This window comes from Argiope bruennichi, chromosome 11 (genome assembly GCF_947563725.1).
Source record: "Argiope bruennichi chromosome 11, qqArgBrue1.1, whole genome shotgun sequence".
Classification (NCBI taxonomy): domain Eukaryota; kingdom Metazoa; phylum Arthropoda; class Arachnida; order Araneae; family Araneidae; genus Argiope; species Argiope bruennichi.
Genome location: NC_079161.1, coordinates 72,779,818 through 72,796,118, shown reverse-complemented (window position 1 = coordinate 72,796,118; position 16,301 = coordinate 72,779,818). Strand labels below are relative to the sequence as shown.

The 16,301-nt window shown below is 29.4% G+C and overlaps 1 protein-coding gene across 1 annotated transcript in view; it reads right to left on the bottom strand.

Annotated features, from left to right (window-relative positions):
* LOC129957425 (glutamate-gated chloride channel-like) overlaps positions 1-6,613 on the bottom strand; it is a 28,186-nt gene extending 21,573 nt beyond the window's left edge. Inside the window, exon 1 of the mRNA XM_056069735.1 lies at positions 6,465-6,613. The gene's annotated coding sequence lies outside the window, so the exon portion shown is untranslated. The remainder of the gene's footprint in view (positions 1-6,464) is intronic.
* Between the last annotated feature and the right edge of the window lie 9,688 nt (positions 6,614-16,301).

Genomic DNA, 16,301 nt, shown 5'->3' with positions numbered 1-16,301 from the left:
TTTTAGGATAGTAGCAAATTAAAAAAAAATGTAGGGTAGTAGCAAATTAGAAAAAAATTATAGGATATAACAATTCAAAAAAATTATAGTATAGCAACAAATTAGAAAATTTACATCATAATAGCAAATTAGAAAAAAAATTATAAGATAGTAGCAAGTTAGAAAAAAAATTGTAGGGTAGTAATAAAAAAGAAAAAATTATAGGATAGTAGAAAATTAAAAAAAATATATAGGGTAGTAGTAAATTAGATAATAATTATAGGACAATAACAAAAAAGTACAAATTATAAAATAGTAGCAAATTAGAAAAAAAATTATAGGATAGTAAAAAAATTTAAAAAAATTATAAGAAAGTGGCAAATTAGAAAAAATTATAGAGTAGTAGCAAATTAGAAAAAAAATATAGGATAGTAGCAAATAAGTAAAAATTATAAGAACGTGGCAAATTAGAAAAAATTATAGAGTAGTAGCAAATTAGAAAATAAATATAGGATAGTAGCAAATAAGTAAAAATTATAAGAACGTGGCAAATTAGAAAAAATTATAGAGTAGTAGCAAATTAGAAAAAAAATATAGGATAGTAGCAAATAAGTAAAAATTATAAGAACGTGGCAAATTAGAAAAAATTATAGAGTAGTAGCAAATTAGAAAAAAAATATAGGATAGTAGCAAATAAGTAAAAATTATGGAATAGTAGCAAATTAGAAAAAAAATTATAAGATAGTAGCAAATTAGAAATAAATGAAAAGGCAATAGAGAGATAATAATATAATCAAAGAAAAATTGCAATTTTAAGTATTTAAAAAAATTTAAACGTATATAAATTGTGAACAATTGAAAGTAAAAGACTGCAGACGCTTAAAACGGAAATAAATAACTAAAAATGAAGCACGAAAAAGACAGAGATTATGAAGTTGAAAAGTTTCCTACACAATATAATATTAGAATTTAAATTATATCTACTAATAATCAAAATGAATGTTGTGTGTATCTATCTTAAATTAAAACAAGAATGATCAAAATAAGTTTTTCATTCATTTTAAATTAATTGTTTATTTGATGAGTCAAATAATTTTTGTATGATGCGTGGCATAAAACGTATATCATCGAGGTGAAATTTTATTTCTTTGCTAATTTGGAAGTGATCCAAATTTGAAAATCAAGAATTATGGTAACTATTTTATATAATTTAAATCATTGTAACAAATTTTTTGACATCGTTGTCAGTCTCTCTCTCTCTCTTTTTTTAGCGGGTGCTTTATAAGTCAGACCTAGAGCTGCCAAACTTGACGCACATACTTTGGACGAAGAAATTAATTAAAAATTAAACGAAATTTTAATGCCTTTCTACCATAGCTCCCGAAAGTAATACAGCACAAAAATGATTTTTGTCACCTTAAAATTCAAAAATGTATTGTCTCGTTTATACTATTTTAATATCTGTGCATTTTTTTTGAATTTCGTCAATTAAAAAAATATTTTTTGCCTATAATTTTCAACAACAGATTATACTGTTACTCTGAGATACAAATCGTTTTCATCAAATATTTATTCATTTGTTTTTCTTTCTCTTATTGATGAAAGCTAAAGAAAATGGATTCTGTTTAAAATCTGTATTATTTATAAAAGGAATAAAAATATAGTGTGAGAAGCGCTGACAGATCCCGTATCCTGTATGGCGCCATGCTGGCCATGTTGCGTCACGTCATTAATCACGTGATGCTTTCCCGCCATTATTGGCAGACGAGAGTTGGGCAGTGAGACTGCAAGACGTGCAGCTCACGCTCATGTATCTTTTATGTTCTATGTAGTAATGTTTTGTCCTTTGTACTTTAATCTTAATAAATATATTTCACATATGGTCGTTGCCTTTTCCCACAATAGAATACTGCGAAATTTATGAAATGAAATTTACCTTTAGATTTTTAATAGCTCTATGGTGTCATGAGATTAAACTCCATATACAGATGAACAGAACAGTTAAAACAGCGCGATTTTAATACCTGATAATTTGATGTAATCATGGACATATAATTATATCTAAACGATTTAAACGAAACCGAATAAAGCCAATATCCCAGGTGAACTAGCTGGTCATCAAAAATGACATAAAATAATAGAAAATGGAAGAAGATAAAGATTATGAACTGCTTTTTTATTGATTTCAATAAGATTATGTTCTACCGTAAAATAAACTACGAATCAAACGTATGAATAATTTTTCAATCCACTACGTAAAATTATTTTCAGCATGAGATAAAATAAAATTCTAAAAATAATAATTCTAACAATTTTGTGGATGCATTTTCGAAAGCAAAAGATGAATCCTTAGTTTATTTGCTTATTTTAACCTAACTTAACCAAGAGTCATGTAAATTGAAAGAAAATTTTGAATTTTGGAATACAGTTTCATATTCAAACATATACATTAAATAACAGTATAGCAATATGCAGCGAAAAAAAACATCACATTTTCCAGCGTTTGGTTGTATTGTTGGTGTGAGTTTTGCACATAATAAAATATAAAAACTCAAAATTAACACTAAAGGCAGTAAATAAATTAATACTAAATAACAACCCAAGGAAATTTCTTTCAACTTTTAGAGAATTTCTTTGCTATTATATTCTCCAATCGTTCACAATATATTTTAAAAGTTTACTCATATTTTCTATCTTCACAACGTATAGCAATTTTCAAGTTTATAGTTATGAAATCTTGTGTTTAACACTGTTCGTACCTCACCAAACAATTCGAGGAGGGAAAATAATAATAAATGACAGAGCAAACATTAAAAAGCTTTTCGAGGAATCATGGCTTCAGGTATAGTTGTAAGAAGCTGAAAATAATAATGTTCATGAGATTGAAAGATGTCATAATGAATAAGAGATATGAAAAAATACTATTTATAATTGCATATAATATAATAATATTTGTGCTTTAAATCGACAATCTTTACTTTGTTAATTTTTAATCAAATTTAAATATTTCAAGTATAAAAAGAACAATTAATGAATCTTAGACAATTCCACGGCCACGCTATGAAAAATAACAAAATTAAAAGAATATGTTACGTAATATTTTAAATACTTTTCTTCTAAGCAATAAAAATAAGTTAAAAGGCATGCCAGTGTTTAAATTATATAATTTAAGGTAAATACTAAGAACGAAATGTTTACCCCTTTTTTTTATCTTCCCGTACACGAAGCATATACTAAGAAAATATTGTAATAGGGAAAAAATTCGAATCCGAGATTTGAACCAGTCTCCACGTTTCTGATCACCTTGCGTTCGAGAACCCCATTTTTGAAAAATGTCCGTCTATCCATTTGTGATTAACATATCAAAAAACACTTTGAACTATACAGATCTGTCTTTCTGGTTCTTCGAATATAAACACGATAGTTACAAAACAAAGAGAATTAAAAGGATAAAATTTGACACTCAGATTTAGCATCTATAATATAGATTTGTATCAAATTTTGGAACAGATTCGTCAAATGATTGATCGTCTATTGGCCTGTAAGCAAACTATATACTTAATGATACAATGACGCAATACGTAATGCGTTAAATAAATTTGGTGTGTGGTTTTGTGACCACGATTGTATTTTTATATCATAGCTTTAGTCGGTCTGAAATGGTATCTGAAATATTTATTCAATTTTCTTGTATTTGTTAATGATAGGATGTCAACGATTAATCGCTAAAAATGATCACTCAAAGATCGCAAGCTATGAAATCAGAGATCTTTCACAGCTTTCATAATTCGCCAATGGTATATAGTTAATACATAGATATAGAGAGTTTTTTTTTCATTTATGATTTTGCCAAATATTTACAATTTTATGTGGGGGGGAGGAGAAGGGTAATATCCTCCTTAAAGAGTATGCGATAATGTTTCAGACAGACAACTCCCACTGGTTTTTCGAGCATTTTTAATTATGTAGTTCCCGCAATTGATGCCATTTTTCTTCTTTTATCTTAAAAATTATTTGAATCGCACAAATATCTTACTTTTTGAGAAAAATTCAAACCACCTGTAGACACACAATTTTTATTGTAGCAAACTCAAAATTTTGTAAACGAAAATGATAAATGATAACTAAAATTCCCTGAAATTCCTTTTCGAGTAGAAAATTTCTTTAAACAGCCATTTTAATCAGAATTATAGCTAATACTGTGCGTTCAGCGTCCTCTCTCTGAGGTGGTCTGGAAGTTTTGAAATAAGTGTTAAATCAGGTGTTGCCGTCGCCATTTGATGACGGTACAAAAATTTTAGATCCACCCAAAGTAAGCCTAATGTTAATTCAAATAAGGCCATAAATATGAATAAATTCATTTAATAAAATTATTTTTATTTAATCAAAAATAAAGCCCCAAGCTTTGATTTTTTACATAGTCTTTGGAGCACGCTGAAAAATTTCATATTATATATATATATATATATATATATATATATATATATATATAGCTGAGAAATTTTTTAGATGGAATATTTTCTGAAATTGCATAGTGTTTGATGTAAAAATCATTCAAATTGTTCCACAGGCCAAACCGTTTAGATCGAGAGGTATGAAACTGAGGCCGTAGTTTATTTTTTAGGTAAAATTACTGAGATTTTTAAAACTTTAATTCATTATTAATTAACTAAAATTGAATCAAAGTTTTAGCCTTTGCTTCATTAACTTCAGAGAAGATTTTTCTCAAAACCCATTCTTACCACTAAAATTTTTAAAACTAAACTATACACCTTATTCATAGTCAATGACAAAACGTAACATCTATAATAAAAACCACAAAATTAAAAAAAAATGGCTGTTCAATGATATGAATTTTGTTTTTGGATAAATTATTTCATTTTTAGCCCTTTCCCAAAATATTTTAAGGTATATTTTATCTATTTTTTAAAAATATATAAATTTATATGCAAGCGCATTGCGAAGATATTTAATATTTTTTTGTGTGGATTTTACTGTTGTCATAATTATAAGCGAACTTTAAAAAATATTAGAAAAAGAGGCAAATCAAACTTTAAAAGATTATCATTCTACGATAGACCAAGGATTCAAATGTAATCAATTTTTGCAAAATGTTAATAATTTATGTGAAAATATAAAAACAATAACATATTATAATATTATATATTAAATATCAATATAAAATATTGATTTGTCTGCCTTTGTAATATTAAAAATATTATAAAGGCAGACAAATCACGCTTAAAACATTATCAAATTACGATGCTTCGTACTGAAGATTCAAATTTCCGCTAATTTTTAAAAAATAAATAATTTAAGTAAATTTATAAAAATAATAACATATTTTAATATTAAATATTAATTTATCATACATAATATTAAATTTTATATATAAAATTCAAATTTCCTCTAATTTAAAAAAAAATACATAAATTAACTAAATGTATAAAAAATATTATTATAATATTAAATATTAATATATCATGCATATTATTATATGTAATATTAAATTTTATAAATAATATTAAAAATTTTATAAAGTCAGATAAATTAAGATTAAAAATTTATCAAATTACGATGCTTCGTACTGAAGATTCAAATTTTATCCAATTATTTAAGAAATAAATAATTTAAGTAAACATATAAAAAATAACATATTATATTATATATTAAATATTAATATATAATATATAATATTTAATATTATTTAAATTATATTCATATTTTAAATTATTAAAAATATTATAAAGGCAGACAAATCATATTTTAAAACATTATTCTTCTACGATACTCAATACTTCAAATTCAAATTTCCTCCATTTTTTTAAAAATACATAATTTAAATAAACAAATAATTAAGTAAACAAAACAAATAAATAATAAATAAAGCATATTATAATATTATATATTAAATATTGATATAATATTATTTAATATTTAATAATATTAGATATATTTAATATTATATATAATATTAAATATTTAATAATATTAGATATATTTAATATTATATATAATATTAAATATTATTTAAAATATTATAAAATCAGACAAATTATGCTTAAAACGTTATCAAATTATGATGCTCAGAACAAAAATTTCAAATCTTCAACAATTTTTGAAAAAGTAAATCAATTAAGTAAACATAAGAAAAATAATAACGTATCATAATATCATATACCAAATATTTTATATATATGTAATATTAAATATTATACATAACATTAAATATTTTATATAATATAAAAATATTATTAAAAACAGACAAATCAATTTTAAGACATTATTATGCTACAATATTCAAGATTAGAAATTCAAATTTCCTTTAAAAAATTAATTATTTATATAAACATATAAAAGAAAGTAACATATTTATAATAAAGATTGCTCTGATAAATTGATAATGATACGTTTCCTTTTGGCACAAATGGGGAAAATGAGTTGAGAAATGTTCAGAAACCATCGTCTCAGAAGATCATACATACCTTTGTCAATATCTAAGCAATCTCTGTCCAGACGTCCGATATTCTATCCCCTTTCCCTTTTATACTGTTGCACTTTTTAATGTTTCCATCCTTTTAGCTTGCTCGCTAATAGGGCAATCACGGGAGTGTCACAAGCGGCCTTGGGAGGCCTAGCATCTAAACTGCGAAAAGAGGCTAAGTGGACATGTGATGTTATTCAGTCAATACAGGATGCAGAAAAAGTCAAAAGCGCTGTTGTTACTCTAGGATTAGCAGTGCGTAACCTCCTTTAAACAGATGAAACAGAATTGCTTCTTTCTCTATGGCAGCATTTAAAAAAAAATTGAAGTCCTATCTTTTAGGCCAAAAGTGTTTATATATTTGTTTTGTATAATTTTTCAACAATAGATTATAGTTAATCTGCAATATATTTGTTTTGTATAATTTTTCAACAATAGATTATAGTTAATCTGCAATATATTTGTTTTGTATGATTTTTCAACAATAGATTATAGTTAATCTGCAATATATTTGTTTTGTATAATTTTTCAACAATAGATTATAGTTAATCTGCAATATATTTGTTTTGTATGATTTTTCAACAATAGATTATAGTTAATCTGCAATATATTTGTTTTGTATAATTTTTCAACAATAGATTATAGTTAATCTGCAATATATTTGTTTTGTATAATTTTTCAACAATAGATTATAGTTAATCTGCAATATATTTGTTTTGTATAATTTTTCAACAATAGATTATAGTTAATCTGCAATATATTTGTTTTGTATAATTTTTCAACAATAGATTATAGTTAATCTGCAATATATTTGTTTTGTATAATTTTTCAACAATAGATTATAGTTAATCTGCAATATATTTGTTTTGTATAATTTTTCAACAACAAATTAAAGTTACTCTGAAATCAAAACGTTTTCATTGTTCCATCAAATATTTAATTGCGCAGTTTTCTTCGTAAGAAGGATTCTGTTTAATATTCTATTTAGTTTATAAGATTAATAAAAAATAAATTTACAATGCAGCTAAATTTAGAATCGAGGTAAACCGGACGATTGCGTTTTTAATAGCGCCATAATATCACAGGACTGGTATCCATTAGATAGGTTTACGAACACGATGAACAGAACATATGTAAGACAATCAAAATAATAAGCTTCAGTGTCTGACAATTTGACGAAGTTCTGGACAAGTAGTTACAGTCTAGGCGATTTAACTGAAATTAAATATACCCAAATTAAGCCAATATTCCTGACGAACCAGCTAATCTCCAAAAGTGACAATTATTAACTTAAAAATTAAAGTGATTAGTAGTCACTTTAAAAATTAAAGTGATTAGTAGATTTATCACATTGGTTGGGTAATATTAATAATTACCATACAAAATAATTAATCGGTTAATCAGATTGACCGGTTATCTATACTTATATAAAACTCAATGTGTGTGTGTGTGTGTTGGCGCTCTACAGGCCAGACCGTTTGATCTACAGCTACCAAATTTGGTACATATGTACCTTGGAAGTCGGGAATTTATTTGAAATTTTAATTAGAATTTTAAACTAACTTTCCCACCAAAAAATCTTTTCATTTTCCCCACCGCCAACTGATTAAGGCTTCAGTTTTTTTCCCCCACACTAATGAGGCTAGGGTTAACATTTTACGGCCGATTATTTCATACAATTCTGTTTATTTTCTTAGCGTTTGATGTATTTAAAATTAAACATTATTAATGAATCGATCTTTCAGATTCATTCTGAAGTACTTTTGAATTAAAATAAAACAGAATAAAGGAAATTAAACATTTCTAATCTGCATAACGTTACACCAACTAGGGTAGAAAATTCATGCATTTGCGTTACCATAATTGGCGTTGAAAATTCACGCATGCGCATTGTGTTCTGATTGTTGAGAACTATTTTCATCGGATTCTTGATTTAAATTATTTTTAGGTTAGTTGTGTGCTTTTGTAATTAAATTGTATTTACGTCAGTTATATATTTTTTGTATATGTTTATAGTTTTAAATACATTGTTTTTTAAGTAGTTTTTTTAACCTGTTTTCGACCGATTATTTTAAACGCTTCTGTTTATTTTCTTAGTGTTTGATGCATTTAAAACTAAACATTGTTAATGAATCGATCTGTTCGTGATGAATCTGAGAAAATTTTGTTGAAAAGTTCTTGAGATATTATATAAATTAAGCAAGATATTCTTTAGTGCCCGTAAGGTTTAAATATTCAGCGACTCTGTTTTCAGTACTCATATTAAAAAAAATATGCTTCGTTTCAGTAAAAAAAAAGTTCTGATATTAATTGCAGTTTAATCATTTCCACTTTAACTTAAAGCATAAATTCTACGAGGGGTGACAGAAAATTAGAAACATACATATTACGTTACGGTTGAAGGCCTCTATAATATTATGAGTGAATTATATGACTACCAAAATTAGAAGCTTTAAAATAGTTTGATGAAGAAGCTATTAAAAAAGAAGTTACATAAAATATATAATTATTAAAATTTTAACGAGAATTAAGATTGGCGAACCGGCTGGTCGCCAAAGGCGGCTAGTTATTAATAATACCAGATTAATCAAATGAACCGTAACATATATATATTTCCCGTCTTTGGTAAACCTTTTAAATTGGCGCCTTTGACAATGCCACTGAGATATGCCTATTGTTCAAACTCGGATTCAAGAACCCTTAGCTTTTTCGCGCATGCGTCAGGAAGTGTTTATTTCGTCAAAATAGGGGTGAGAGGGAAGATGAAAGGAGGTGATAATCTTGAATTACATGGACATATACAAATTTATACAAAAACATATACAAATTTAAAGGATGAAAGAAAATCTATAAATCCGAAATGGGAATGGAAAAAAAAAATCAATTTCAAATTTAGAGAACTATATAATATATATATCCGATCTTAAAATGAATAATTTTTTTTAAATTTTAATGTTTAAAAGATTAAAAAAAACATTTCAACTCAATCTTGAATTTTTTTATTCCAATTCTGTAAAACGGAAAATGCAACATTATTCAGTGTTGTTGTGACTTATTGCACTTTATAAGACTACTGACAGTTATCTGTCAGCGATTTAAGCCAAGTGAGTGTCTCTTATTTTTTCAGTTGCGCCAACGAGAGCCAAGAGTACGACTTAGCTACTTCATGCGTCACATTCACTTGAACAACCCAGGGGGGAACATTCACACACCTCACAGATAGCGCACAAAAGAAAAACAACCACTCTCGAGCCCGGGATGCCCAAATAACGGGAAAGACATGCTACCCCTATGAAAAATTAAAGGGAAAAAAGATGCAAACTTCTTTTGATATCATAAGATAATATATTTAAAAATTCTATAAATTAAAGAAATATGTGACATTGTTTACGATTGAGTGATTACAATGATGAAATAAGACGTGTATTCACGTTTTTGTAAAGATTTCATCCAATACGATTTTGTTTTACTTGGACAGTTGAATAAGTTCTCGCTGTTTTCCAACAGATGGCGTTACCGGAACTGATTGCGGTAGTTTATGATAGTGACGCATCTATTTGCAAATACTAAAAGCAAGCTTGAAATTCAGCGTATGTTTCTTCGCGGAAGTGCAAACAACTTTATTTTTCATTGCGTCAAATATGTCAAACTTTGTGCCAAAAAAAAAAAAAAAAGAGTATTTGCGGGGAATTTTAATGCACTATTTTATTCAAAATAAAAAAAAAATCTGCAGTTGAAGCCCACAGAATTTTTGTTGAGACTTAAGGCGACCATGCTGTGTCTGAAACAACTTGTAGAGATTGGTTTAGACGCTTTAAAAATAATGATTTTGATCTTGAAGACAAAGAACGCTCTAGCTCACCGAAGAAGTTTGAGGACGAATAATTGGAAGCATTACTTCATGAAGATTACGTCAACTCATGACTCATATCAAACGCTAGCTGAACTTGCAGAATCATTAGAAGTTGATCACACAACAGTTTCGAAACGTTTTGAAGCTTTAGGAATGATTCAAAAGCAGGGTCATTGGTTGCCGTACGAGTTGAAGCTGAGAGACGTCGAATGGCGTCTTTTCACGTGCGAACAACTGCTTCAATGGCAGAAAATGAAAGGATTTTTGCACCGTATCGTAACTGGCAATGAAAAATGTATACACTACGATAACCCTAAGCGTAGAAAATCGTGAGGTAAACCCAGCCATACATCAACAACTTTAGCACAGCCTAATATCCATGGTTCCAAGCTTCTGCTCTGCATTTGGTGGGATCAGCTGGGTATAGTTTATTATGAGCTGCTCAAACCAAATGAAACCATCACGGAAGATCGCTACAGACTATAATTGGAGCGATTAAGCCGATCGTTGAAGGAATAACGACCGCTATACGAGCAGAGACACGACAAGGTCCTTTTGCAACATGACAAAGCTCGGCCACATGTTGCAAAACCGGCGAAAACCTACTTGGAAACGCTTACGTGGGAAGTCTTAACCCACCCACCGTATTCACCGGACATTGCCCCTTCTGACTACCACTTTTTCCGGTCAATGAAACATAGTCTGGCTGAGCAGCACTTCTGTTCTTATGAAGATGTCAAAAATTGGGTCGACTCTTGGATAGCCTCAAAAGACATGTCGTTTTTCCGACGTGGAATTCAAATGCTGCCAGAAAGATGGAGAAAAGTTGTAGCTAGCGATGAACAAAATTTCCAGTAACGTGTTTTTTTAATAATTTTTTTAAATGCATTGATTTTCACAAAAAAAAAAAAAAAAATAGTGAGAACTTATTCAACATCCCGTACGAAATATAGAGAAAGTATTGTAATGGTCAAAAAATTCGAACTCGAGATTATGGGATTTCTATCAAATTTTGGACAAAATCTATTAAGAGGAAGTCTGTCTGTTCGACTGTTTGAATATAAGTTGGTACGATAATTACAAAACGAAGAGAGCTGGAGAGATAAAATTCAGTACACAGATTTAACAACTTTAGTATAGACGCCTATTGAACATTGAGCGAAATCCAACAAAGGGTTGATCGCCTATATATTTGTATTTTCAGAAACAAATAACCTAAAAAACACAATCAATGATTTTATATCAAATTTGATACGGGATATTGTAACTTCAAGTACAGTTTTTTTCTCATATCTTTGTTTCAATTCGTTGAGAAAAACGTATCTAAAGCACAAATCCGATTTTCGTATGCGATTAAACCGCATGTCATAGATTAATCGCCAAAAAAATCGCCAAAGACGACACGATAGATTCAGTAAAAATGTTAAATTCACGTGAAGGATTAATATTTCGTAACTACTTTATACCATTGCCAAGCAAGACGTTCATTGGAATAACGGTTTTATTTATTTGAGAGTATACGAGAAAGTTTTGAAGAGACCACTCCAGATGGTTTCTTTTTCAATTTATCTTAAGTATCGAAGAACTAAAAATCTACCGGCAATCAGCCAATACCAAATTTACAATGAGTTGAAATGGCAGGAAAAAAATCTTAATTTCGGTTAATAATTTTCATTAAATATTAAATGGCATTATTGTTTGAAAGCTAAAGTTCCAGTTATTCAATCTTACCGATATTTTGTCAGCAACTGTTAAACAGCTACAATGGTCTCCCCAAAATTTTCTCGTACTCTAATAAAATTGACCTGCCTAAGGCCAAGATAGCTTGGTTGGTAGGACGTTGGATTAGCATCTCTTAGGTTGCGAGTTCGAACCCAGCCGGCCGAAGACTTTCCGTGTGTGCTGTGACTGGCGCACGTATAAACCTGTCGTGGTTGCAAAGTCCGCCATGTCGAGAGTAATAACACTGGGGTTAGTGGATCAGGGGTGCTCGTTCTTTGATTCAGGTCTAAATTACGATCTGTGGATGAGTGAATGAATGAAGTTCGTTCCATAAAAAGGGCTGTGAAGCGTGAGTTGCTACGTCGTACTCTTGGCCCCAGTTGGTGCTACTGGAAAGACACGTGAAGCTCATTCGGCTTAAATAGCGGGCAGATAACTGTCAGCGGTCTTGTAAAATGCAATAAGTCACAACAACACTGAATAATATTGCTTTTTTCTTTTTACAGAATTGGAATAAAAAAAAAAAACTTCAAGATTGAGTTCAAATGTTTTTTTTTTAGTCTTTCAAACATTAAAATTAAAAAAATATTCATTTTAAGATGGGATTTGTATATTATATAGCTCTCTAAATTTGAAATTGATATTTTTTTCCATTCCAAATTTAGATTTATAGATTTTTTTTTATCCTTTGAACTTGTATATTTTTTCCATGTAATTAACGATTTAGCAGCTTATTCAAAATTATCTTCTTCCTTCATCTTTCCTCTCACCCCTATTTTGGCGAAATAAACACTTCCTGACGCGTGCGCGAACAAGCGAAAGATTTTTAAATACGAGTTTGAACTATAGGCATATCTTAGTGGCATTGTCAAAGGCGCCAATTTAAAAGGTTTACCAAAGTCAGGAAATATATATACGTTGATTAACCTGTTATTATTAATAATAACCGATTAATTATTTTGAATGGTAATTATTAATACTACCCAACCAATGTGATAAATCTATTAATCACTTTAACCTGTTATTAATAATTGTCACTTTTGGAGATTAGATGGTTCGTCAGGAATATTGGCTTAATTTGGGTATATTTAATTTCAGTTATATCGCCTACCCAAGAAGGCTTTACATGGTCTTGGTGCACAAAAGTTACGAAATATTAACTTTTTACCTGAATTTAGTATTTTTATTGTATTTTTCATTCCCACTTTGGCGATTAATCCTTGGCAAGCATTAATAGTATCCGAAAATCGATTTTGTGTTTTAGACACAATTTCCACAACCGATTGGAACAAAAGTTTAACACAAAACTGCACTTGTAGTCACAAAATCACAAATCAAATTTGATATATTTAAGTCATTACGTTTTTGAGTTATTGCTTTGACAGGTTTCTGAATGTACAGACCAACAAGGAGTCATCCCATTGTTGGATTTGGCTCCAAATATGATAGGCGTCTAGGTTGATTCTGTGCACTGGATTTTATCTGTCTAGCTCTCTCTGTTTTGTAATTATCGTGTTAATTTATATTCGGACAGACGGACTTCCTCTGAACAGATTTTACTCAAAATTTAATAAAAATCTGAAAATTCAGTTTAAAAACCTATACAAAATTTCATTTGTCTGGTTCATATCATTTTTGAGTTATTTTTGTCACAGACAGAAAGATGGATTTTTTCCAAAAAAGTGTTTTTCGAACTCGGGAAGTTCTAAGATTCGTCGAAGTTTGGAGTTCGAATTTTTTGCCGATTGCTATAATTTATACTACGTATAGGAGAAAATAGAAAAACGTGTAGATATTATTGAGCTTCATAAATTATTATTAAGCTTTAAATAATCAAATGGAAACTTATTCAGAACTTCTGAGTCTGAGGGTGAATTCAAAGCAAAGAGGTTATGTAATGGCTTCATAAATGATTTAATGACAACTCAGCTACGACTTAATTTAATCATCGTTTCAAAGTTCGTTTTTTTAACATCCTCTCATGCGCGTTCATCGCAAATACATTTCAGCTATAAATTACGTCAGAGTTACGTCAATGTTGACGAAAGAAAAACCTGCAACGTCAAATCAAGCACAAGATGTCATATCCGGTTTACTTTTTAAACCAAAAAGGATATTCCATTTGAATTCTCTTTTAAAGTATTGTGCACTGTGTGGGTAGAAATTATAGCATAAATTTTTCATATAATGAAGTATTTAATTCCGTATTCAAATTTAGCGACAGCTTTATTAATATTCTACTTATATTTTCACTCTCTCGTATACGTAGTATAGAAAAAGTATAGTAATCGTCAACAAATTCGAACTCGAGATTTTGACGCTTTTAAGACTTCTCTAAATTTGAAGAAACGTTTCTAGAAAATATCCGTCCATCTCTCTGTCTCTGACAATGATAACTTAAAAATGCTTTGAGCTAGAACGATGAAATTCGGTATGCGATCTTTACTCCAATTTTGTACATTTCTATCAAATTTTGTGCTAAATACGTTCACAGGAAGTCTGTCTGTAATGTTGTTCGAATGTACTTTGACAAGATAATTACAAAACGAAAAGAGTTAAACGAAGAGAGACAGTGCCCAAAATTTCTGTCTTTTTGGATTCTGCTTCATCAACAAGTGATGGGAATTCTCAAGAATTAAGTCATATCACTGACTCTCCACCCTGCCCGAAGGCACACGGAAAAAGAAAACTGAGTGACCGGATCGCAGCATCAGCAACACTGGAGGGAATTGTGGCTGAGTCCTAAGGGCCATCACCGGCCACGGTACAACCCTTCCCGAATGAAGTATGTCCCGTCATCGATGGAAGGTGTCAGACCCCCCCCCCCACCTTTTTTGTGTACCCTCCGGAAGCATCTCATCCTATTTTCGAGGTGCCCTTCCGGGAACGTTCTCAAGAATTTTTTTTAAAAAAACCCTTTCTAGCATACGTTTTGATTCAACAAATGAAAGATTATAAGTGAATTCGTTGATAATAGTATTATTCCTTACGGTAATTTAAAATTGATATTGTGCATTCTTGCTTTAATTTTGGATTGCATATTTAAATTATAATGGCAATTGCAAACGATCTTTTAAAGTTTCGTATAAAATATTGTGAATTTCTTACATTTTTTAACAAATCTATTACTAAAAATTTTTGCATAACATTAAAATGTGTTGGACTCGAAATTTACCACAATGCTATTAAAATCAAGAAAGATGATTCACCCAACCATATTAAATTTTCGTAACCTCAAGATTTTATATTAAGTATAAATAAATAAATAAAATTGATGGCACATGATAATCAGAAAAAGTAGTAAACGCCTTATAGGAAATTTTTCTACATCTCTGATTATAATTAAATTATCGTCTGCTATCTATTGTGTCAGAATACTTTCCTATTTAGTGTGCATACAAACCTTGTAAATGAAGAAAAAAATAATAACCCAAGGTTCTAATATTTCCTAATGATATGTGATAATAAGCATATGGTAGTAAATAACTCAAGGGAAATTTCTTACTGTGATTGTATTTAAGCTATCCTCTGCTGTCTCTTGTGTCAGAATACTCCCACGTTTCCCAAACACAAGTGTTTGGTTTTCAAATATCCAAATATTTTTTATACTATTTATTTAATAACAAATGCTATTTATAAGAGTATTTTGAACCTTGCGTTTATTACTTTCATTCATAAGTTTTTATATGAAATCTTTGATACTTGCATTTATTATCTTTATTTCCAAATGCTTTATATGAAATCATAACTTTATTGGTACTTCATTTAATTGAAATCATAATTATGGCGTATAATAATCTGACGTTCATATTTTGTTTAATAATTAAATATTTTATTACTAATTAAGTAATTTTGTTAAGTCGAATTTTTTAAAATGTGAGAATAATTTAATGAAATATACTGTGCAAGTTTTAGGTTCGAACTCGCAACGTTAGGATTCATAGCCGAATAACAAAGCCACTAGACAAAAGTGTACACTCCTAGATGGCTTATGAAGTTACCACCACAGTACTCCCCCACCAGTGAGTCGGTGAAATCTGAGGCATTATGGCGAGCGACCAACGTTGTTTTCGCTCCAAGAGTTTGGCGGGCGACGACGACGAGCGCGTGTGAACTTTTGCTGCCGGTAGATGGAGCCGCTACAGCTGAATGAAGGAAGCGGTTGTTCAGAACCAGGGTCATCAATGTGCAAGGTTGAGATTCGAACTCACTACGTTAGGGTTCAGAGCCGCGTAACAAAGCCACTAGACAAAAGTGCACGCA